The 26504-nt window shown below is 37.5% G+C and overlaps 1 long non-coding RNA gene across 1 annotated transcript; it reads right to left on the bottom strand.

The window, feature by feature from the left end:
- Positions 1-1895: 1895 nt before the first annotated feature.
- Positions 1896-26146, bottom strand: LOC122329540. The gene is made up of 3 exons (XR_006247920.1): positions 26076-26146; positions 25455-25547; positions 1896-2179 (listed from the first exon to the last, which is right to left on the bottom strand). It is a non-coding gene; the product is annotated as an uncharacterized LOC122329540 (long non-coding RNA).
- Between the last annotated feature and the right edge of the window lie 358 nt (positions 26147-26504).

A 26504-nucleotide genomic window follows, 5' to 3' on the forward strand; every position in this document is an offset into this window, starting at 1 on the left:
ATTGTACTAGAAATGTATACCTGGCAACTTAAGAATGGAAAGGGTTTTTTTAGCAAGAGTGTAAATGTTAAAGGAACAAAAATGAAAATTCTATCATCATATAGTCACCCTAAAGTAGTTCCAAACCTGTATGAATTTCTTTGTTCTGCCGAACACAAGGGAAGAAAAAGGTTTTTGAGAAAAAGTTTGTAACCAGGCCACCATTTTGGGTCACCATTGACTTCCATAGAAGAAGAAAAAAAATTTTCAAAATATCTTCCTTTGTGTTTGGCAGAACAAAGAAAAAAATCATACAGGTTTAAAACTACTTGAGGGTGACTACATGATGACAGAACTTTTGGGTAAAGTATTTCTTTACTAATTCAAAAATGACATTTGAGCCATACTTTACTCACCCCCAAGCCATCCTATGTGTATATGCTTTTTTTCTTTCAGACAAGCACAGTCCGTTTTTTGTTTTTTTTTAAATGTATCTTTCCAAGCTTGGTAATGCTGATGAATGGTGGCCATGATTTTGAAACTCCGTAAATTGTATATATCTGCTAGTACTTTGTCGTTTAACTAACCTATATGCCTCCAGGGGGTTATCACATGCCCTCTGAAGCAGATCGATGGGTTTTTGTAAAAAAGTATTTCTAGTTTTGAAATAATAATCTAATTGCCGGAAGTTTTGCTTGGAAAAATAAATTCTTACATTTTTAAAAAACTCAGACTGTGTTCGTGTGAAAGAAGTCATAAAAGAAAGTCAAACAATGTTGTCTGGTTAATGTTTTATTGCCAGTATAAAGGCTAATAATAATAATAATAATAATAATAATAATAATAATAATATATACACACACAGACAAGAGTTCATTTAAAAAAATGCTAAAACTTAATTTTTTTATAAATAATATAAATAAAACTACACTTGGGCTGTTTTCATTAAGTAATGATTACTAATAATAACAAATACATAAAATTTACTAAATTTACAAAAAAGTATTTTTTACATATTAATAGTTTGTTTAATAGCAAAAGCAGATCACTCCAACGGTAATTTTTTGGCAAAAGCAAATCATCCCACATTTCATGTTAGAGTTAAAAAAAAAAAAACCCTCATTTAATCTTTGTAATCTCCTCAAAAGACAAATGACCTGACAAGTTTTGTTGTTGGGATCATAGACTGTATGCATGTGATTACACGGAATACACAGTGCTTTTCCCTCATCATTGTGACGTGCTGCTTTTTGCAAGTGAAAACAATTCAGCTTTTATTTTCCTTGTATGTCCTATAAAAAATATCGCAGGTTCATAAAGTTTGTCACAATTATTCATACTTGATCACTTTTAGTCAGCAAGCAAACTCCTCAAAATATGTCTTTCAAAATAAAAGCAGCTTTGTCATGTGACCTGAATACAGCACACTGATTCGCTAAAAACATCTCCTTATATCCCCAATATAAACTTACAAGTTATATGACAATTAGCATTATTTTTCCCCTGCTCTTAAGTCTGCCCAAAATAAATGATTCCTCGTTCACTGAAACTATAGGTAATATACACACTTGTGTCTCCAGATCAGTTGAGGGGTTTTTTTGTTTTGTTTTTTGCCTTTTTTTTTTTTTTTTTTTGTAAATAGCCTACAGTTAATGATGTAAATAATTTGACAAAAGAATTGTTTATCGTGGGTGTTTAACAAATTAACAAATCTAATTATTTATTGAGCGTTGGTTCCGCTTCAAGTTGTGCCTAACAACATCCCTTAACCGTGGTAAAACCACTGTAACGCACAACCTCCCGTGGCTTATTGCTTTAATTTACTATCCACAGACTCTCTCTTGTTAGTTTACACAGTGATTGTATCCCTGGAGGCTAGTAAAGTCATGTAAACAGCCTACTCCACATGATTGCGGTTGGATACATTGAACTCACAGTTCTCCTCAAGCATTGAAACACACACAGGAAGTGTCACACTCGTCCAAGTCTGCATCTGCAGGCTAGAGGGTTTCTATGGTGACTTAAGAGTCAGAGATGTGTAGATTTGTGAATCTCTCTCAACAAGACCCAATGCTTTATGCTTGCAGAGTGCAGATTGTTCACCAGACCCGTTCATTCATCAGATGTCTCCATTCACAAAGATGTCCTCCAGCGGGCTTCACAATGCTTGAACGGGCAAACACACTCAAGTCTGAAACCCCTGAGAAAAAAAAACACATTCAAACATGCACACACAAATGCTTTTTTAAATGCAGTCACGTCATGTTGTTCCAGACCTGTATGCTGTTATTGCAAAGTATGTCAGCTCGACAATTTTGTACTCTGCGTGACTTCTTCTCAGAGCTACGGCACAGGGGAATATTATCTGTGAATAATGACTTACATTTCAGATTATAGGCTACTTGTATGGCGCTTTTTGTCATTTTGGAGCTTAACAGACCAAGTCCCTAATTGACTTCCATTAAACAGTAACCAATACAATCTTGAAAATGTGTGCTTCTGTGTTCCACCCATGTATAATTCAAGATTTATTATTTTCTGAAATAGAATCTAATAGATTCAAATAGTCACACTATTCCTTTTTTTGTTCGGAGTACAGAAATCATGTTTGTTAAATTTGTAAACGAATGCTTATCGCATTTGCTGCCGTTTATTGCTTTGTGTATGGTAAAACTGTGCAATCCAAACAGATGGACATTTTATATGCGTTTCAAATAAAGTACATACAAATTATTATTATATTAATTGTATTTATTTATTTGGGGTAGAATCGCTAAGCATAGTATGTTTTGTTAATCTCATCGCAGATTGATAACGTTCCATTGTAAAACCCAAATCTAAAGGCTGGCATAGACAGGATCTATATGTCAGCTCCTGTACTTGGTCATCAGATGGCCTCCACCTCAGCAGGCTTTAGCTCTAGTGTGCCCATCCATCACCTCCCACCCTGCATTAAAATTTAATTCTGGTTACTGAGTGAGGCCATTGAAACTTTTATCTCAACCCTTCTTTATCTTCTCTTCATTAAGTTCTCATGCCGTAATAGCCCGAGAGCTCTGCGGCTAAGGATGATGTTTTGAATAATGAAGACTCATTATTCCTGCACAGAATGCTTGTTAATTCAAATGATGATATTAAAACTATAGTAGCCTTTAGCAGTGGGGTGATTTCTAGCATACTTTATCATGTATCAATATATACTCTGTTTGTCAAAACTGCCCTGGGCGGGACGTGACATTCTCACAGAGGACTGGAGCGCTTCACAGGCCCCGGAATACTCCAAGGTGACAACACTCTGAGTCCGAGCCCTCAGGAAACGGCAACGTGGGGACAGAACCCGACTTCAAGTGCCATCAAACGCACACATACACACATAGCGACACATTCTTCATCTCTGTCTCTGTCTTTTGATGTCATGAGGGACACATGCTCATGCATAGTAAATCCACATACACACAACCGCACCATAACGTGTATACGCTTGCTTGCGCACATTCACCTCTTTTTTGTAATCTTTTTAACAGAAAATATCTTTTTCTTTTTCTTATTTGCACTTAAGTTGGAGATGTTTTAGTTCTCTTTTTGGTTTTTGATAATAATGGGTATTTTATGTGCATTAACTTTAGAATTTCAGCTCATAAGTTCAAATCAACTTGAATTGGCCACATGCTTCACAGGGTATTCAATTAAAGTTAAAACATAAATGTCTCATGACAAAAATAAATAATAATGAATTTTCTTGACTTCTAATAACTTAATTTTCTTGGCAAAAATATTGTGTGAAATTAAGCATTCTTTTTATCACAGGGCATAAAAATAATAACTTATAAAAACAGTGTAATATAATTAATATACACGTTTGAATTTTTGAAAGTGAGTTAAAAATATTTTAAACACGATTCATCGCTGTTATAAAAGAAAATCCATCATATGCTGTTTATATGACAACACAGATAATTAAATTAAAAAAAAAAAGTCATTCTATTTCAATTAAAATTGATAGTTCTGCATTAAGTCTTCTGCCACACTTCAAATTCATTAAATAAATAGAAATTTAAAGGCCATTTTGAACGGTGCACATTTCTGAATATTAAATATTTCAATGTTATGTCTGTTCTACTGAAAAACAGATATGCTATTATAAGTACCTGACTCCCACAATGCATTGCTGCCCCTCAGGCTGGGTCACAGGAACTGCTACTTTGGGTTTCAAAGCCAAAAGAGGAGGCAAGACCCAGCATGCCACATAAACATTGTAATGATCATATACTTCTGCTCCACCTCCCTATACAAGGAATCTGTTCTTACTTTTTTATTGATATATTGAAATATAAGCCATAATGCGTTTGTCTGATAAAGTATAAATAGTCACTTTAAATCAGGGGACTACTTTATCTCAATATGAATGAGAGTTCCTGAAATACTGGAATGTAAGCCAGTGCAACTCAGTTTTGATGTTCTGGCTTGATTCCCCATGGCCCATCCAGTGTCTGCTGAAAAGCCCAATAGAGTGAATTATCTGGGGTGGCAGATATCCAACACAAACCTTGCCGCCAGCCACATACACACACTGTACTTGCACAGCCTGGTGAAAGGTACCGCACTACACACATGCCCTCAAACAAACAGAATGTACAGCTTACCAAAACCACAGCATGTCCAATGCACTGGACGCATGTTGTCTTGTTGTGTTTTACTCACTTAATTGGCATGTGTGCATATTTCAGAGTGTCTTTCCTTTGGTTATCATTTAGCTAGCAGATTCATTTGGACTGAACTACTTAAGGTTTGTTTGATTGAATAAAGCCCCAGTTGCAAATGACTGCAATGTGAATTCCCAAAGTGGTGTACTGATTAACCTGCTTTGTTACGGGGGTCTCTGTTATAGTAAATGATCGATAATTTAATGTAGCAATTATGTGTCTAAAATATTTTTTTTTCACATATTAATTTGACTGTGATACAAACTTACTCAACGTGAAATGTAAACTTTTATTGTTATTATTGCTATAGCAATTTGTATTATTTAAAAAAAAGGTTTAAAATCCCCATCGAAGGTTAAAGAAAGACACATGTATGCACGCACACACGCGCTCACTAATACACACCCTAAAAAAATCAAATATCTTTGAGTTAAAGAGCATGGAGGTGGGTGCTCTACCTGATAATGGGTTTTGTGGACCCCTGCAGGCATGAACCGTTGGCAGAACCTGAATGCTGTGGAAGGATCAATGGAAGAATGAAAGAGGGAGAATGAACATCAGCAGATGTATAAAGAAGCAGAAATCCTGTGGCATCAGTCTTTGGGAAGAGGTGAAGAGCCAGGCTCAGGAAGTAATCTGTTGTTAAGACACAAGGCTGCTGTAAGGTTTCCCATCAGCGTGTGGATTATGACAGCGGAATTGTCATTTACATCAGCTCGTACTTTTATGCGTCAGTGGCGCGGCGGTTAATAGCATTTAACAAACAATGAGCACGGCGCATCATCTCAATCTCGGCCGTCAAATCCACAAGTTGGGGAACGCTGAGCTCTTGTTGATGTTTACGCAGACAATAGCTGTTGTTGCGGCCTTGTAACGGAGCTAATTCCTCCTATCTCTGCGCTCCATGCGCCTGCCATGGCTGTCACTCCACGCATATCTCTCTCGATGTATCAACTCCCACCATTGTCTTTGTACGGTGGCTTCAATAATCCTATGTAACGCCTGTGTATTCTGTTTTCCAGGACTGCATGAGTACCATGACCAGACTCAGTCCTCGAACAGACTGGAGACGTCTACAATGTGCACTTCTTTTATTTTGGTGGAGGAATCTCTGTCTAAAGGCGAGCTAAGCTGGCAGGGTTAAAACCCTTGTTTTTATTCATGAAGACTTTAGTCGGGTCTTCCTGGAAGCGTTGGGACAAAAACATGTCTCACCTCTGAGGAAAATGTGCCGTTAACCCAGTTACTGAAAAGCGTGACATTTCAAACGGACAGCTGTATTTGTGACGTCTGTCTGAACCTTTAATTATAACGACAACGTGTCTAAAATGGCTTGCTGAGCTCTTTTTTTTATTAGCAGGAAGTGTGAGGAGCCATAGAGACAAATTGCTTCTTATAGTTGCTGTGAACCTGCAGAGTAGAATTTGCACACTGCGCACAGACGTTGCTTTTAAGTGCAATGATCCAACTTATGTTCACACAAACAATGCCGCCTGAGACTCTACATGGCAAATGCTGCTGCAGCACCCACTCAACATCTGACAGGGAAATGAGGCTCCTTCATAGTGCACTAGCAGTCACCGGTGAGGCAGTTGTGGCCTGCAGCTACAGCATGCCGGAGGGTGGCAGGTGTGTGTGGCTGGACCCGTGATGGATTGACAGAAAGCAGCAGAAAAAAAGCGGGCGGTGGATGGGTTGAGATGACTCTCTGACATATACGGCCGACATCACAATGTGAGTTATGCTCGACTGTAATGAGCAAAGGCAGCTGTATGAGAACGTGGCTCTGTAGAAACACGCTTAAACTCTTTGCTATCAATCACTCACAGATGGGCTCTCTTTTGCACCTTTGATTCCATTTCAAACACCCTTTCTTTCTTTTTGAGTTTCATTTGCATTCAATTTGTTTCACCAATCAAGACTATGAGAATAACATGATTGCTTGGGCACCAGTGGTTTCATGAACCAGCGCACTAGAGTTAAACAACAGCCAGACACAGCATTGCAGGTCAGTGGAGCACATTACAATAAACAGAACAAAGGACTAACTAGCTGTTAAATTAACACAGAATACCTGCAGCAACTGGAGGTCAAGATGGAAGTCAAACATCACTATTACTATCACATAATCAAACTCATGACCTTGGCTTGATGCTCTACAAGTTAAGCTGCAGGAACGCAGTTACTCATGCTTGAGTTAAACTTTAAAATTGTTTCTTTGGTAAATGAAGGAGACCTAAAATCATGACGAAATGTGTGCTGTTACTTATTTAAGCAAAATATCACATAATTTAATTCACATAAATACAGTACACTCATGCAAAGCGATATATAGTATTTAGCTAACTGTTTTTAGATCATCAAGTACTTTATGTAATAAAGTTTGGTCTAATATGCATACATATGCATGATTTTTTTTTTTACACCAAACCAGTTAATCACAAACCTTAGCCAATTGAAAAAATGTAATTGGTTGATCAGTGAAACTGGCTGTGGGAGATGATTCGTTGTGAATTAGTTTGGGACCAAATATATTCATTTGATTCATTTATTGCTTGATTGCTTGTATGGTCTAAATTATATTATTTCTTACTGACAATACTTGGATATGCTATACCACTTGTAAAAAGTGCTAAACGAATACATTTCGGCTTGATTTGACATCAGTTTGCCAAAAACTCAAATCATCTTCAAATAATAGCAGCAAGCAGAAATTCTTTAGAATATCTGAAAAATCCAGTTCTGAATAACTTGTTCAGGCCCTGTTACTCTAGTATGAAGGTGTGAGAGAGATAAAGAGGGGAGCGAGCAGTACTGAATTAGTAAAACTCTATTCCACTCCACTCTCCATTATTAATATACACCCCTTCATCTGTCATTAACACTCTCATGTTCTTCCTGACTGCTTTTGTTCTATTAAAACTCCTGCCACCCTCTCTCTTTGTTTGTTTCTGCCTGTTTGTTTTCTGCCATTCTTCCTCAACTGCTGTCTGTCTCTGTAGTTTTCTCAGCTCTTCTGCCTGATCTCAGCTATTTCTGTCAGAGAAAAATAAAAAGTAATATGTTGACCTGAGAGTGGATCAACTGATGTATCTGCTCCATTTATCATGTCTGAATGATTAGAGTTCAAAGAGAAGGTGTGTGAGAGAGAAACTGAGGTATTTCCAGCAGTAGTTGATGAGGGGTCACTAGATTTCATTCTCATCAGGTGAGAGACATTGTAAACGGGCCATTGGGGGAGAAGAGGGATGAGGAAATAGCTCTAAACAGAACCTGTCACTGCTAATCCAACCTGCATTCAAATGAAAGCAGCTCAGCAACATTCCTGTTGTTACATCATAGGACTTTCAAAGTCAAAGTACAAATGCAAAAAATTTAACCAGCGTGATAGAGTGATATATATGTGTGTGTGTGTGTGTGTGTGTGTGTGTGTGTATAACATTATTTCATTGTTTCCAGTCTGCTACAATTAACAATTAACAATTAACAGTATCAATATCTGTAAGCCTTTATATTTCTCTATCCCTGCTATACTGAATTATATGGCTAGTTGCAGTTTATTATTTGTATTTTCTTTGTTCTCCACAATCCTATCAGAACAGACTTGATATGAAAGCAAAATTCACCTCACTTTTTGTAGATCTTTCAACAAAATACTAATGACAGTCATGTTAGTTTTTTTAATTATTCTTAGAAAGCAAAAGACTCCTTGCATTTCATTGTTCGATATTTAAAAACACGATGCAGTTATAAAAATGAAAAGCAAAATTGTGTCACTCTCTTTGAGTTTTTTGGAGGAGGATCACCTCTGGCTCTTCAGGGGTCTTCACCGGGATTATTCATGCTCTCAGGATTAAAAGTCGACCGCCTATCGCCCCTCTGCTCAACACTCGTCACCCTATCACAGCCAATAGTGTGTCAGCAATGGGTGCAACAGGCGTGATGGTTGGCCACCCACGCTTCCAAGAGCGCAGGGAGAGCGGTATCAAACGGAGAACATCTGTGAGCGCTGGGCCGCGTGGACCTGAAACAGAGGATGCCTGGGGCTACAAGCTTTGCATTGGCCCACAATGCACTGCCACAGAGAGTGAGAGCACAGCCAAACGCATCCAGGCCCCAGTTTGGATAACAGAACGCAAAGAGAGTGGGGATGTAAGCCAGAGACCATCCACAGACTGGATGATCTCAAACTGGGTGAAGTTATGGGAGGAAAAATGTACTTGCTGTAATACTCAATTTATACATCATTTGATTAATTCAATAACATGGCCTTGTTTTGGAATTTCAATATACTTTATATCAATGTAAAATTAATTTTAACACTTAATCATTCTACTCCACTCAATTTACTACAGGTGCACAGTATACTAAATATACCCTAACTCCAACATACTTTACTGATACTTAAACACTCTTTAAAAATAACATATGCATTCCTACAAAATAAAGATAATGCCATAGAATAAACATTTTGCGTTTCCCAAGAAACATTTTAGTTATTAAAAGGAACATGTAGGAGTGACTTTATATTAAAAAGTGCAAGAGACCATTCTTAGCATGGCCTACAATGTGAACTATAAAAGGTATTTGTATAAACAATTTTTTTGACAGTCTTTTTTCTCCTCAATTATTAATTTTATGGCAGAGCAGCAGTCTGAATCAAGTATGTTTTAAAGCTAGAACTGTTGATGCATGTATAGCTACTCATCCAGGTTTGTTCAGGGCAACTGTATTGCACAGTTAATTGATACATTAATGAAAAAGCCTTCATTGTATACAACAGGCCAAGCATTCACGTTCACATTTGCATATGTGTGTTGGGTATGTTTCTGACGAATTAATATGCTACCCCAGTGAGCTCAATTGTGTCTGTTTATTCTCCCACAATTTTACAAGTGATATAACATCTCTTCTGAACTCTCCAACAGTTTAATAATATATTTGTCCTCTGCCACAGTTCTCATGGTTGCACAAATAAACATATGCATATGGTGAGTGTTTGTCACTATTACACTGCTGTGACATAATGTCACCTGTCTGTGTTAGGTGTGTTTGTAGCATCTGTTCCTGTTTTTAGCTCAGTTAACTCCTTTAGTAGATGCCAGTTTGGACGCAGGTGTGAGAGTGTCCCTGTAGGTTTCTTAAGTCTCTTTCTCTGTCATTATGAAAACGTGCGTATAAGCAAAGTGTGTCAACACAATAACAGATGTGTGAGAGCTGTCTAAAAGCTTCAGTATATTTAAACAGTTTATTTTAATTTAGCATTCATTCTAGATCTTTTTCAAGAATATTCAAAATAGTTGAATGTAGGATGAGAGTCTTTCACCATGCTTCATCCATTTTTATACAATTAAATCAATTAATTTGAGTGTCACATGAACGTAGGTATTATTAGCATAGCCGCTAATAAAGAAGTGATTAATTTGCACGGCTGCTCATTTCCTCTTCCTGTCATACACTTATTTCATTGGGCTCAATAATTCTCTCTCCAAATTTACACAAATGTAGTCCATATTGAAATGTGAGAAAGTGTTCATGTGTGTGTGCAGAGTAGAGGAAAGATACGGATTTCTCTCTCTCTCTCTCTCTCTCTCTCTCTCTCTCTCTCGCCAGTTATGTGAATATTATAAGACATCGCATTGAGAACATATTCAGTATAGAAATGTGTACAGGCACTGCAAGATATTAAAGCAGAATACACTGAACACGACCTTGGCAGCAGACCACACATATCTCATGAAGAAAAACACCCAGCTTGATCTTGAAAAGATGCATTCATTTAGTGGCTGCTTTTGGGATATCACAGGCATTACAGGGGCAGTAAGCAGCTAGTGAGTTGTAAATAACCCTCCATATAAATAAAAGGACCTTTATTGTGCATTCAGAATAAATAATTTCCATTCATGGAGGGCTGCCCGGTGCTTCGCATTTTTAATGTGCAATTGCATTTGCTTTGAATTTCCGCACAACAATGCTGTTTGTTCTATTTAAAGGATGCATTGTTTGCCAAAGAGTGTGTCCAGGGTCTAGTGTGCAATATACATGCTTTCCTAACAATTTATCGCTCAGAAGTAGCTCTTTTATATGCCAGGTAGCTTAATGAAACTCTCAGTTATGCTTCAGCAACTTTACATCTCTACAGACATAAATGAGATATTTTGGTATATAGAGTTCTAAAATGAATGTGACTAGCGTAGACCAAGTTATTTAGCTCTGGAAAGATTTAATGAGAAAATTTCATATTAAATTATTACACATTAAGTAACTGTTGTTCTCAACCTTTGGGATTCCAAGGCCCACTGTATACACACACACACAAAAAAAGTATTTTCACTTATGAATTTTACTAGCATATATCTAATTATTTAGCTTTGGTAGCATTTAATGAGAAATAATCATATTGTACATTTACACATTATTACACATCATCCTTTGTGATCACAAGACCCTTCGCTGTACACAAAAATAATAATCAATAATCATAATAAATCAATAAATAAATATTTAAAGGATCCATATGATTAGTTTTGTCTTTAGGTATTTTTATTTATGGTTACTCCTAGTTTTTTGTTTCAGCATTTCACTAAGATAGTAATAATTAAATATTAATATAGTTATACATTTCAGTATTCGAGATGTGTTTTTGCGGTTATCCCACTCTTTTTAAACAACAAGTGTGCATAATTTTCCCAGTTGTTTGTATACAGAGTAAAGACCATCTTAAAAGTTCACAAGACCCCCCTCCTTTCACTTCTTCACTTGTAATTTCTACAAAATGACAATTAAGAGGATGAATTAACTCAAGAAATGTTGTATAGCACATTTCGCTATTTATTTTAGGTCATTTTGAAGTCTCCAAAATAGTGGTTGTTAACCAGGAGGGTTAAGAAGGTTTTTTTTTACGCTCTCTCTCTCTCTCTCTCTCTCTCTCTCTCTCTCTCTGTATCTTCCTCTAAGAATATAGGAATAGCATCAGTGCTGCATAAGAGAAACAATTGATGTGAAAGAGATATTGCTGTGCCTGAAAATGGAATGATAGTGTTCCCCTGTAACCCTTAGGCAGTATACCAAGGGGCACCGCTATGGTTTCTGGGCCCCTGGACAGCATGTCCACTTGGGCCCCTTTCACCAAGGCTGTACAAATCGGGTTCTGGTGGTCTCCCCACGGTAGAAATCGTGACTGCATTGTGCTTTCTGCCGACAACTCATACACAAACAAATGCAGTGCAGTGCAGAAAATCACAATTATGCTAGCACACATTTTTTCTTAGAAGCTGTTTTCCATGTGTGGCTGTGCATGTCTGAGTTTGTGAGTTTGTTTGTGAAAAAAGGCTGGGTACAAGCGGCCTGTGTTCTGTTGATCACTGAGTTAAAAAAAAAAATGATGTCAAAAAGGCAACTCTGTATTTATGGCTCGAAAGATATCCTCCAGTTGACAGGTATACAGTCATTATGTGGCTGTCAGGAGTCGCCGCCGGGCAATCGTTGAGCCGCGAGCCTGTGTTCCCATGCATCAGAGAGAGCCTATTAGTTTACTTGTCTCCCCCTCAAAGGCCACGCTGCACCTCCAGACACCAGCAGGACAAAACAAGGTGTCATATTTATGGAGCAGTCAGCAGTGCGCTGATGCCAGAGAGACTGACAACTGGATGCCGGGATTTTGCACCTGAGCGATATGATAGCCTGTCTCTGTATGTGACACCTGAACCCACACCACGATGATGCCTTGACTATTGTCACAACCCAATTAGAAGAAACTGGAACTGGTGCATAAGGGGCTTCATAATGACCTCACTTTCAATGCTGGCGTGTTTTAAGAGCAAAAAAATTACTGGGTCTTTTTCATGTTTCCTTGGTTGGTAGATGCACCGGGAACCCGATTATAGCACTTAAATGTAAGCAGTGTATGTACGCAGGTATGTACTAATTGTATTATCAACATCAGAGTAATAATGTGCTTGGTGTGCAACTGGCTGCCATTGTTGAATCATGTCTAGATGTCATGACTGCAGTTTTTTGTCCAGTAACTTCAAATTATCTTATCCGCTTAGATTTTATAGCCAGAACTGTTTGTTTGTTTGTTTGTTTGGCTGTTTACTTATTAATTTTATTTGTGTGTGCGTGTGTGCATTACAACACACACATTCTTTAGGTGGCTGAATCTGAATGCTCATTCAATGTACACAAAGTCATTTTTACAAAACTAGTGGCATTTTAAATCAAGTCAAGCATGACACTTCATTGCACATGGACTTACAGTCACATTAAAGGACCAATATGCATATACTACATGCTACATATACTCACATAGACCCAGAGCACCCTAAAGGCACATTTAGCTGCATACCTAATTACCCTGACACACCCCCATACATTTTTGGGTGTGTCCTACAATCTGATCTTTGACCTTTGACCCAGGCCAAGCTACCTGCAGTTGCATGCGGTGGAGCGGTGTTGGGCTATAGCAGTGTTTCTCAACCCTGGTCCTGGGATATCCGCCCCAAGTACTGCACATTTTGTCTGTCTCCCTAACGTCCCTCCGTCTTGTTCACTCGGATGTTCGTCATTGATCATGTTGCATGAATGCACATTACTTGCAGAACCCTTGCAATGGGCTGAACTGGATGGAATGGGATGCAATGGGATGTCCTAAGCCCTTGATCACTTAGAATGAGCTATACAGTTGGTTTGTTGTTTACATTTATCCCCTAACAAATTTGTTTGGTGTAGCATTCTATGTGTATATAGGTATGATTAGGCTATTAAAAAGTAAAAATATATATAAATTGTTTAGGGAATAAATTAAATGCGATCTGTGATGACGTCATAATCATGTTGCATTGTGGTCTATGGAGTGGTGTGAAGTGTTCAAATGAAGCAGACTCGCTCCCTCTGTCAAAATCGAGAGATCGAGGGTCTGTCCATATAAACTTCTCTTGTTCACATTGCAAAGTGGAATGCACTTTAAAATGGCAGCGGGGATTCCCCCGAAGGGAAGTGCTTTGGGAAGTTCATGAGTGTCTAAAAGTGGAGTTGAACACAGCCCAGGATCTGAAATGGGTGTGTCAGATAAGGGAGACATACAAAATGTGCAGATTTGAAGGGCATAAATCATATTTGACATGCTGTCTTGAAGGACGGATATATATAGCTGAATATACCCGAACTCAGATAACTCCCGAACCTTGTTAATAAAACATCACATTGTGAACAGTGTTTTTAGGTTGATGTAAATCTGCATATAGCCATCTTTATAAAAATATGTTTTTTAACTATTTGTTTTTTTTCATTGAATACAGTATAAAAACCATTAAGCCTATGGAGAGTCCTCATAAACCACAAATACATCCAATGTGTGTGTGTGTGTGTGTGTGTGAATAGTAACATGTTATACAGCTGTGATATGTTTGCCGGTGACTCTTTATGTGCTATTTCATCTGCTGTGTATGGCAAGTTGTTCCTTAATGAAGGACTTGTATATGTGTGTGTTCTTGTAGTGCCATCAGTCAGTCATCACTGCAGTGACAATATTCCTGCAGCTCTAAGAAATTAAGGAATTAGAGCAAAGGCAAATTGTTTTGACCTTTGTAATTATAAATGCCGAAGGTACTAGTTATTTTGAACATATCTGTATTCAATGTTCAAATATGTTTCGATTTGTTTTCTTTTCTTTATTTTTAGTTGTACCTGTTTTCCCACACAGGACTTTGAATTTGGATAGGATCAATGCAATCTCCAAACCCAGAATTGATTTTTTTCCTAGACCCATCGATCTCAAACACACTGAAAAAAAGAACGAAAAATAAGACCGTTTTGACAATATAAAAAATAGAAATGTTCAGACAATTTTATCTCATGTATATTGATTTCAATCTTTCATTAAACAAAAGAAAAAAAGGAGGTGAAAGGTTTCTCATAGCTCTTTTGTGCATGTGTGTTTATTTGTGCTACATGGGAACCATTCTGTAGTAAATCATATTTAGCTGAAAGTGTAAAAATACAGGTGTTCTGTAAGAGTTATGTTTAGGTTTAGGTTTAGAAAATCATGCAAAATGGTGCACATACTTATCAAAAAGCTTCTTTCTATTATGACTAATGTTTATGAACACTGAAAGTGCTTTTTCTTTCAGCATACCTTCTGATGTTCATTCATGTTTATTTGGTGCTATAACTAGGTGATTTACAGCTATTTATCATTACAAAATAAATAAATATTGTTTGTATTTCATAATAGTAGTGACAATGCTTGCTTGAAAACGCTACTCATTTGATTTGTCAAGAGAAAGACTTTAACAAACCAAACTACATTTCCCATAAATCCCCTTTGATTTATAAATTACACAGTCGTCAATTAACATATTTGCTTTTAAGAGATTTACAACCAATAATTTGATGCTTATTAATTATTAGTATCTAGTTGTGAAGTTTCAACACTGACTCACGACCAATTTGTACGTATTATTCGAGGCTGCTGATTTGTACAAATTTGTAAGACCTCCCTCGATTTTGTATGATTTGTCTAAACGCAATAACGGGTTGATTTAGAGACAGGGTTACGTATAGATCCTTTGCGCACATTCATATGAATTGGCAACTCATAAAATACATACAACTTTTGTATGAAATTGTACAATTGAGGTCATACAGATTTGCTGAATTAGCCACCTTGTAAAATATGTATGAATTTCCAAGAGATCAGACTGGAAGTTTAGATTTTGGGTAGTGATAAGGGATCCAGAATACGATCATGCAGTACTAGACATTAATATATGCTTAATAAAGACTAATAAACTGACAATATGTTAGCAATATGAATGAGCAATAAGCAATATGTTAAAAGTAAGAACTGGTCCTTTAAGTAAAGTGTTACCCAGATGTCAAAATTGTTTCTAATGATTTTAACTGCATTACTGATTTGAACTCCTCACTCGGGAGATCTTGTAGTATCGGATCCCCACGTGTGCTCTGCATGCGTGACAGATGCAGATTTTCCCGCACGGACAGGGACAGAATAAATCATGCGCCAAACTCGCTGTCATATTGAGCACACGCTGTCCCTGTGGTGGCTTCATGTTTTCTAAATGAAGAGTGTGGACTGGTGTGAGTTGGCAGCCGGGACTTTGCCTAATTTTTTGATAACGCCTCGGTGGGTTTCGATACAGCATCTGGACGACCCAGAATGCCGCGCCAATTTTTAATAGGTTGCTGCTCTTTGCATATTACCCCAATGCAGCACAGCTTGACTGAATCTAGCCTGCTTCCCCCACCAGTGTGTCTGTGTATTGTGTGTGTGTGTGTGTGTGTGTGTGTGTGTGTGATGGGCACCTGTTAACTGTGCCAAGTAATATGTTTCGTTAAAAATTTAATCACCTGCAAGTGCAAAACAAGTGCAATGCAATCATACGTTAATTAGCACAGCAATTAACACTATTCTCTTCTATAGCTAACACTTCTCCACACGTGTGACTGACTTCCTCATTAGAGTTGGCCCTCTGATTGCATGTCTTATTTACAATCATTTGTTCCTGTATATTTACAGATTGTGCATGCACTTAACTACAAGTGTAATACACAAATCGCAATAGACCTTAGTCAGGGTAGATGCCATATTCAATCTGACACAAATAAAAAAAAGCTTGGAGGGACACTGTCACATGTTAGGGCTAGTTTGTTGTTGTTTTTCATGCCCCATGTGCTTAATTAAGTAATTTCCTTTTCCTATATAATTTCCTGTTTGTTCTATGTCAAATCATCTGGTCTCGTTTATGTATGGTTGTGGTTCCAGTCTGCCTACCTGCCTGCCTGCCTGTCTGTCTGTATTATTATTATTTACTCTTTTGTTGAATATTAAAGACTGTTAAGAGTGATATTCTCATCGAGTGCTCCCTCCTGCAACCACACCGTGATAGAAGACTGGACCGTTAGTAAGCAGTATGTTTTTTTTCCCCGGATTCTCCTGCTGGAGCAGGGGGTACATTCTCTCAAGGACCACATGGAAGATTTTGTGTTCCTCGCCAATGTTACCTGGACAGTTTCCTGTGCATTTAGTCATTTAGCAGACTTATTGTTAGTTATTTAGTCATCCTCGAGAGAGCATTGTCGCTTGCATCGAGCGGGTGCTCCAGCCCTCCTCTGGAACCAGAGCCAAGCCCACCATGTCACTGCAATGTGGAGCAACAACCAGAGCACACTGGAGGATCAAAGTCAGACCACTGAGCCATCGCTAGAAAGAACGAGACCACTGAGCCCAGGCGTGAGCAGACCAACAGAGTCGCAACAGAGCACGCCACGGTGGAGAAAGCCTGGTACATCGAGAGCAAGGAGTGTAGCCCCACCCACTGCACCAAGGCTGAGGGTGATTATGCATCTGAGGCTGCTGGATCTACAAGAAAAGCTAGAGGACTGGGACCTGGAGATGGACCTTAACCCTTCCCTGTGTCCTGAGTCCCTGCCAGTTCCGGCCAGGTATCCTGAGGTCCCACCGGTCTTGGCCAGTCGCCCAAAGACTGCTTCTCAAAAGTGCCCCCAAGAGTCTGCCCCACAGAGTCTGCCCCCTCCAGTGATCGCGCCTAAAGAACTTTTTCCTGAAGAGATAATGTTCCAGTCTCCATCGATGTCTCCTGGCAGCCCCTATGCTCACCCTCAGCACTCCACATCGCCCTGTGGACCAGTCGGCTCCCCAATGGCTCCTAGATCCCTCCTCTTCACTTTGGTCGATCAGTCCACTAGGCTCCATCGTCCCTCTGGCTCTGCCTTGGTCTGTTGTCGTCCATCCATCGCCTTGGGATTCCACTCCTCTGGCTTCGCCTTGTCCCACCTTCCCTTCAGCTCTGTCAGGCTCCTCCATCCCTCCGTCTCCACCTCTCTCTTCTGTCAACTGCGGCCTTCTGAATCCTGTTTCTACATCGGTAGTCTGTGCCAACCTCCACCCTTGTCACCCTTGCTCTTCGGCTCTCCGTCTCCATCTTGGTCTCCTCCTCCACCTGCTCCACCGCTGTCAGTCAGCCCCATGGAGTCGATGGCCATTCCGCCTCCATGGCTCTTCCCTTCATCGGCTCCACAATGGGTCGTCATTATGGCTGTGCTTTGGATCCTATAGAATTCTGCCTACCTGCCTGCCTGTCTGTATTATTATTTACTCTTTTGTGCAATATTAAAGACTGTTAAGAGTAATATTCTTGTCGAGTGCTCCTTCCCACAAACACACCGTGACAGATTTTCCATTTTTGAGAAACATATCATATTAATTTCCAATAGATAATATTATTATACTATTAAGTATGTGTTTTCATTGTGATTTTTATAAGTATAAAGTATAAAGTATAAAAGTATAGTAGCATAGCATTTTGCTAATACCAGATTAAGCAATCAACTGTTGAATTAGCTGGGTCTTTTTTTAAGAGAAAAAGAAAAAGACAGTCAGTGAATTTGATTTCAATTTGAATTTGATCTTAAAATTTAACCATTAGTTAGGTTAAGTTAGATTAGTTGAGAGGGTCTTGTATGGGCCAGGTTCAGGCTTTAAATTAATGCCTGTTCAGAACTCTACCATTTTGCTGGTTTTCTAATATGAATATTTTGTTTGTTAGAAAAGTAGTTTGCTTAATTTTCCCTCACTCTTAATGATTTTAGTTAGTTTGTTGTTAGTTTTTTTTTCAACAAAATAATTGGGCTGTCTCAATCTATAGCTAATAATTGTGTTTTGACAGAAGTGTGTGGCAGCTGATCAAAACTGCATGCTTAGCAATGACTGAAGCAGAAAAACAGATCAAAAAACAGCTCTCTGAATCAGAGAACGCTTTGACTTCACACTCAATGTGTGTATCACAGCTGTGAGAGCCGAGCGGAGGGTCACTGATGGCTATTGATCAGACAAACACACAAACAAACACATTCATGGATCTGTCTGTCATGTAGCACCATAGATTAATGTGTCAGTGTGTTAATGTGTGTGTTTCTACTTCCTTCCTGTCCAAGTGTGTACAATATGTTTGTGCAGAGAATATCACACACGTTTGTCTTCTTCTTTATGTGTGGCTTTATCAGACAAGTCTCCATTGAGAACAGAATTATCTTCCCTGAGCAAATTTGCTCCAACACTCTCATTTAAATATTAAATCATTATTTTATTTAGTGATATACTAATACTTTTATTTATTCAGTTGTCCACGTATCCATTTATTTTCTTATTTATTTGTTTATTCATGCACCTTTTCAGCCCCATCTCATCATTTAATAAATTACTATGGGCTTTTTGAGCCATTGCTTCATGTGTCAATCTGTGTTTAGTCAGTGCTCAAAATATCACCAGCCCCTTTCAGTGGCTCATTCATCATGACTCAGTGGTATGAGTATGACAGACATGAGTGAAGCTGGTGCTGTTTTGGGGGATTTTTCCTGATAGCATGTGCCAACCAGGCGCCATGGTTATAATTCGATTTAGCCAGAAACAGCTTTAAAAAACGAGAAATGACCACTTCCATTGAGCATGCATACTTGGAGGTCTGCGTCATGCCTACAAAGTCCATCTTAACAGATGACTTATTGTAGAAACATGCTCACACACACTCACACTGTGAAAGATCCCCTGATCATCTGTAATGAGCAGTTGCGTGCTGATGTGTTTAGACCGTTGTGCGCATTCTAGTGGACACCATGGTCCATTTTGTCAGAACTACATGTGATGATTAATGAACTTTAGTTTCTGAAATGTTAGACACAACAGAACGATCCAATCTAAAGAGACACAGGAAGGGAAAGACAGGATTGACATGAGGTGAGCAGAAAATGAGCGGACAGAATAGTGTTTTATATTAATGACTTATTTTATAGGCCAACCAATAAATTAGCATTAGCCTTGTTCCCTTGCCAAGACTTGAACTGAACTGGGCTGAATGATGACACTGTTGTCTTCTGGAGATCTTTTAATGGACTGAATGTATTTTTGCATTGCTTTTGATTTGTATTTGCAGCTCCGTGACCAATCAAGAAATGTGCACCGATCAAGCACTTTTTACAAGTGAAAAAAAATGTAAATAGTTCTAAACAAATATAACGGTGGCCGTTTAACAACAGGGGATGATTTTGAGTAAGAAAAACCAACAAATCATAGTATTTTAATTCATATTCTGAAGGCACTTGGTCGCTGCACAGGATTAATTTAGCCAAAAAAAAACTTGGATGCACTGAGAATGTTCATGAAACGGTAATGTTCTATTCCTATTTCTGTAAATATAAACAAAACAGTAAGTCACTTTGCCTTGCTTGCTGTCAATACATTATTCACAGTTATGATTGGATGAGTATTTCATTGCCAAATTAATGTTTAAATCAAAGTTTTTGTTTCTTCTCAGATCTGTTCATTTCTATGAAATTTAATAGAGATCATGAATGGGGAAAATACTGACAAAAGTGCTGGAAATGTGGGCGGTCACTGCTGCACTAGAATTGAAAATAGGCATAAATAAGAGATAAAATGTGGAGAACTGCTGGAGTCAGATAATGACGGGGTGAGTGTGGAGGTGGCACACACAGGTTAAGGATGCTGCCACTGAATCCCACTGCTTTAGTCTAGGTCAACAGCCATTCCCAATGGGTGGATGCGGTCAGAGAAGCAGAGGGGAATGATGCATGCATCCCAGGCCCTGGGGCCACACTCTCTCTTTCTTCATTCTTTGTTACATTCGTGACACTTCCAGAAAGAAGCCCAAAGCTCGGTCCAGAGACTAGGGAAATTTCCCTTTGATTTGATTATATGCACTGCTGTGACGCACCCCTGAATGCATTTGTGTGTGTATGTAAATGCATTACTGAAGCCCCCCAGATGGCCTTGTATCCACACGCCCCAGACAGAGAAGACAAGAGGGGGATGCAAGCGTGTCGCAGGGAGTGTGCTGGAACCGGGATAGCTGGGATGGTACGTCTGTGAGCCACGGGTACCAAAGCTGCGATTACACACGTGGGAGGGCTTGGCTCAGGAAGTAAAGTTCAGTCAAGGTATAAAATCAAGACGTTCTTTGTGTTCTCTTTAGGAAGTTCCAGTTGAAGAACACACAAGTGTCATGTAAATAGGTCTTGAAACACAAAATTTGAACACCTGAAGTGTGCTTGATTATGAATTACAAAGCAAGCTGCGCTTATGTTGAAACAAGCAGAGGCACGCATTTTCAAGAGGAATGAAACCTACACACAGATATTATAACAGGTCCATAAAACATTACATTGTCTCTAAACTAAATGTATAAACATAGCATTAACTGAAACAGATAATACAAGAAGTTGAATTGATGTCAAAGGCCATGCAAACTATTAGTTAATTTTAACCAAATGACAAACAACTTTTTAGGCATTGGCTATTGTACGTAATGTAACCCTCTTAAATCTTGTCAAAGGTTAATGTTGGTCGGCCATGAATTGTAGATTATAGCAATAATTGGTAATAATGCTTGAAAATGCTTTTGATTTGTAAACTTCACATTCAGCAGTCAAACGGCCTTCTTTGAATATTCTGTTTTACTTTTAGTAAGTCTTATTATGGAAGTAAAACGGGTTGTTTTTGACATTTCATGTTATAGCAATGCTATACTATGCTATAAAAATGGAAACATTCAGAGGTGACCTTAAAGAAAATTTTCTCCCTTAATAATGTCCAAATACTTATTATATATATAGTACAGTTTGTGATCAACTTTTTGTCTTTTTTTCTGTGCAAGATCAAATGTCTCCTGAATATTGTTATCAAAACCGTGATGCTTCATAAAGAGGGTTTGTGTGTATCACATCTCTTTTGCCTATTCTGGAACCTGCTCACATCTGATTAGATTTATAGCATAAACAGGTTTCTACTGAGAGAACATCTTGTCTTGAGGACTCCTGACCCTTCTGTTAGGACAAATTAAACCTCTACGTTATTAGCATGTCAACACTTATCATTATAAAGCCTTATTATTTTCTGCGATATATAGCCACATCTCTTTAATGACAAAATCACCATAGAAATCACATTTAGAGCCACGTCTCATGGGATTCTTTTTTTATGCAATTTGGTGCCAATTTGCTCAGGGAAAATTATTTATATCTTCATATCTGTATTTCATTCTTGTATTTCTCTAGTTACTGAGTTTAGTAACAGATAAAGAGGAAGCCATACGTGGCATTCAGTGTAGCGTTTTCTTACATGTAGACAACTGCCATCATGCAAATACACGACACTACAGCCCTTCAAAGCAAAACTAATATTTAACGTCTACATTGATTGCCCATGTGACAGCACTGACATGTGAAGCAGATTACACGCAAGCTTTGAATTCCACGAATTGTTCTAATTTGAACTCAAAGTTTAACTAAGTGCGCAGGTAGTAGAAATACAATAAAGCACAACACCCTCATGGTCTGTAAAAAGTTTGGAAACAATTAGTTATCACCCGATATAGCTTTTTTTGTAGAATACTTCAAAATTTGTAGAAAATCAAAACTGTAAAATTACACGCATGGCAAAATAACAAAACATTCCATTAAAAAAAATTAAATGACCCCTATATTTAAGCCAGCAGATTTAAAAATAGCTGCTTAAAACCCTTTGTCTGAATGAGGTGCATCTTGTTCCCTTTTCTCATTTTTTTTTATTAGAGGACTGTATTCTGTATTTGAATATATATAAATATAAATATAAATTCAGTCAAGTGTCTCCATACTTATGACCTTTAGTATATCTAAAAAAATAACAATAAAATAAAATTGTTATTAAAATAAAATGACAAATGAATGATAGTAAACATATTTTATACAATAAGCCGATCTATTGGGGTTTTAGCACATTTCAAAATTAAACTTCTTGTATCTCTCTTTCTGCTTTTCTAATCTGTTGATCTAAAGCACTGTGTCAACGTGAGGAGTAGTTTCACTTTACTGGCAGCTCTTAAATTACTCTATTGAAATGTGTGACAGTTTAGAGGGTCACGGCTGAGCAACCTCAGTTTATGAAATTCTTCACAAGCTGCTGATGAGAGATATTGTGAATATGTACATTTAGCCCTGTCATCATCAGGATGATGAATTTCCTCAAGTTTTCACTGAACATGCAAAGCTTGTTTTTACATTATATGAATGTTACATCATGTTTTTACACAAACGGTAAAGCAGAATAATGTGTCATTCAACATAACTGGAAAGTAATTGGAAAGTATTATACTGGCCAAGCAATCCTTTGCAATTCAAGCTCATTTTGCCTCTGCATATGGGTAGCTGACAGAAAAATGTAAAAAAAAAAAAAAAAATAAAAATAAAAATAAAAATAAAAATACTATAACACGGAAGATAAACCTGTCTCATAATATTTGTAACTGAATCTCAACCAACCATATGTTTGAGGAAAAAAGTAAATGTAAGTGAACGTTCATTTACATTCCAAAGTTTTTAATTTTGTAAGCCATTTGACCTAATGGGAATTGTTTATATGCATGAAAAATTTAATATGGAATTTTTCTGCGTTTCAACTTTGCATTTAAATGGCAAGACCCTTATGCGTCTTATTAAAAAGTATATTACATTTACATTTTTATGTACTTAATAAAACATGCTGCAGTTGTACTTCTAGTTTACTAAGCTGTTATATTTAGAGATTTAAACAATTTTGCTGAACTAGTCTGAATTAATTTTTTTTTTTTTTTTTTTTTTTTTTGCTTTATTTCAGCTTGGTTAAAAGTGAATGCTTATCCTTTTACCCTAGTGGAAAATAAATCTATTTGAAATATAGCATATTGCATTTACATATTTATGTACTTAATAAAACACCCTGCAGTTGCACTTTTTGTTTAATAGACTGGTATAAAGATATTAAATTATGTTTGATTGTGCAAAAGTAGAACTATTGCAAGTATAACATTTGGTACACTTTAAATATTTAGCATTTAAACACTGGATCCCACTTTATATTAGGTGGCTTTAACTACTATGTACTTACATTTAAATAAATAATGTAGTGTAACTTTTGTGTATATACATTTTTTACATTACATTTAATTTATGTAATTACATTTATAATTACACTGTTGACCCATGCCTTACACCTTAGGCCACCCTTAAAGCTATCTACACCATCAAACATATACCTAACCTAATCTCAATATAGTCTACATAGTTTCAAGCTATATTTAACTCTGCAGCAATATTTAACTATACATGAATTAAATAAATGTATTTTAGGGTACTCTTTTTTTAGGTTACATTTACATGAAAATTCTTTGGCTAGGTACTTCTGAGTTAATATTTTACATTACGTTTAATCTGCAATAAAGTAATCCATTAACATCAAAAATCTTAACAACTAGTTGATTAAAGGGTTTTCCTTATGTTTGAATGATTTTATGTTTGTTATATCATAAAAATATGTAAATAATCTTATGTGGTGAAATGTTGTGTTCTAGCTAAAGCAGTTTCTCTATGCTATTCTGTGCTCTTCACCTTTAACCCTAAAACATTTTGAGTGAAACAGGGTTGGTACATAACAAAGAGAATTGTCATGGGTTAATTGCAAGGAGTGATTTATTACAAGACACACCCAAACTGTATGATACTACCACAATTATCTCAGTTATCTATCCACGTTTATTTGAATTTTAAACTTTGTTCTTACAGGGTGGAAATTGAGTATTGCTTTAAGGTCAGTAAAGATAAATAATTATTGTGCATGGCTGCATAGGATTGGTATAACAGTTTAGAAATAATTCACTGTAACTGTTGACTGCTTGAATATTCACATTCCACTGTATTGGCACACAGTTTTGTTACATCCCAGAAATGTAGGCATGTTGTGGTGAAACAAGGTTCTTAGTTTAGCAATAATTTTAGGGGGTTTTTTTAGGTTTTTTTTTTTCAACTGTTTACACACAAAATCTTTATTGTCACACAATTTCTTAAACCTGACGGACAAACACCAGAACCACACACCAAATCTGCAAAGCCGGACAATAATTTTCAGCATTTGATTTCATAAAACACTTTTTGCAAAACACAACACACAATTCTGTATGTAACACACAAAAATGTTCAGTTTGAAATTAAATGCAGTGCTTCGTTTTGCAAGAGATGTGAGACATTTTGCATTTTATGTTTTATGTGTAATGTTTTGGGGGAAAAAAGGGCAAAGTTTTGAAAACGTGTGTAACCAGTTTAAAAAGAAAAGAAAAAAAGAAAAAAAAAAAAGAAAAAAAATTAGGACATTTCTGAAATCTTCCTGAGAATCACCCTAATTAGGAAGAATGTGAGTGTGTGTGTGTGTGTGTGTGTGTGTGTGTAACCTGATCAAAGCAGCGTATGTAGGGCGCTGTGGGGTGTATAATAAAGCAGAGAGCAGAAGGTCTCTTCTTATGAGGTTTGAAAAGTGTGCGATGACTTACAAGAACATCTCGCGTGCATCACCCTTGTTACATAAAAGTCTTCCTTATTTTAATCAGAAACATGGCAGCATTTTGATTGAGTATAATTTTTGTCTACTGTTTTCTGTTGTTCATTTCCTGAGATGCACAGGAAACATTTAGATGCTGATAAATGGATGTAGAGAGCTAGACTCGAGGAAGAAAGGGTTTGTATAGTTTAGTTGCTGAATGCACTGAAACTGATATTTTGAGGAAGTGCGTGTGTATTTGTGTGTGTGTGTGTGTGTGTGTGTGTGTGTGTGTGTGTGGGGGAGTGCATTTACATTCATTTGCATGAGTGTAGTGCAAAACACAATTATCAATATGAAAGCATCAGTTCCTGTGCCGTGATACTTACTTTACACATATTGCCTTCCTGTTCTACACTTGGGATAAATGAAAGCTTGTTCCTTGTCATCAGACAACTTTCAGACAAAACTGCAGCAGGTCACTGTGCACAAGGGTCATGGTGTTAATGAAGTCAGTACTCTGGCATGGTGAACTTTTGTGCTTTAGCGCTCCAATAACCTGCTCTAACCTGAGGTCATCCTGTCACATCAATAAAACGCTAGATGAAAGCTGAAAATACTTCATAGATTTAAATTCATTGACAAATCTACCTAGTGAAATGAGTATGAATTAAATGCAATTATGCTTCAAATGCTTTTCATCTCTTAACAGATATATATCTATTGGATTCACCAGAAGTGAGACTTGTAAAACTTCGCATTTGAAAAGTTAATGCAAAAAAAACTGTGTTGGGTGATCTATTAAATATTTAGGATTTATTTATAATACTTCTGCTGGTAGTGAACCAATATTGTGCAGATTGCAGTGGTTTTAAAGTGCAAAACCCATGTTGGAGTAAGCTAAATCGCTTCATATCCATGACTTAACTCTTTTTCATGAACAAATGCTGCATTAAGGTATATGTGTGCGTGTGTATGTGGTGCATGTAGCATTACTGGGCTTTCTTCACCTGTTTGGGGTATCCTTTTTTTCCTGTGGGATTAGGATGATGTTTTCCAGTGTGGATTAATACCTGAGCAGAGGGAATGCGAGAGGTTAAAAAATGTCTTTGAAGTGCGGCCGTGTCAATAGCACCTGGGGCCAGACACTGATGAGCAGTGCTGCTTTTGTTATTCACAGTCATGGGCCCTTAATTGCAGCCTGACACAAAGGCGAGGGCTGAGGTAACATTTAAACATTTACACAAGACTAAAGACAGGAGGGAGGGGTAACCTTTCTTTTTAACATAATGGAAGAAATACTCCACCACAGCCTTGGTGAGAAAGTATTTCTCAACCCTCCATCTCAAGAGAGAAAGGTACACTTCGTAAAATGTTTCATGTATTAGAAAAGTCAACAGTGCGTGGACCCAAGACCCAATCTACTGTCAGTGAATGAA

Source organism: Puntigrus tetrazona, chromosome 24, assembly GCF_018831695.1.
Source record: "Puntigrus tetrazona isolate hp1 chromosome 24, ASM1883169v1, whole genome shotgun sequence".
Classification (NCBI taxonomy): Eukaryota; Metazoa; Chordata; class Actinopteri; order Cypriniformes; family Cyprinidae; genus Puntigrus; species Puntigrus tetrazona.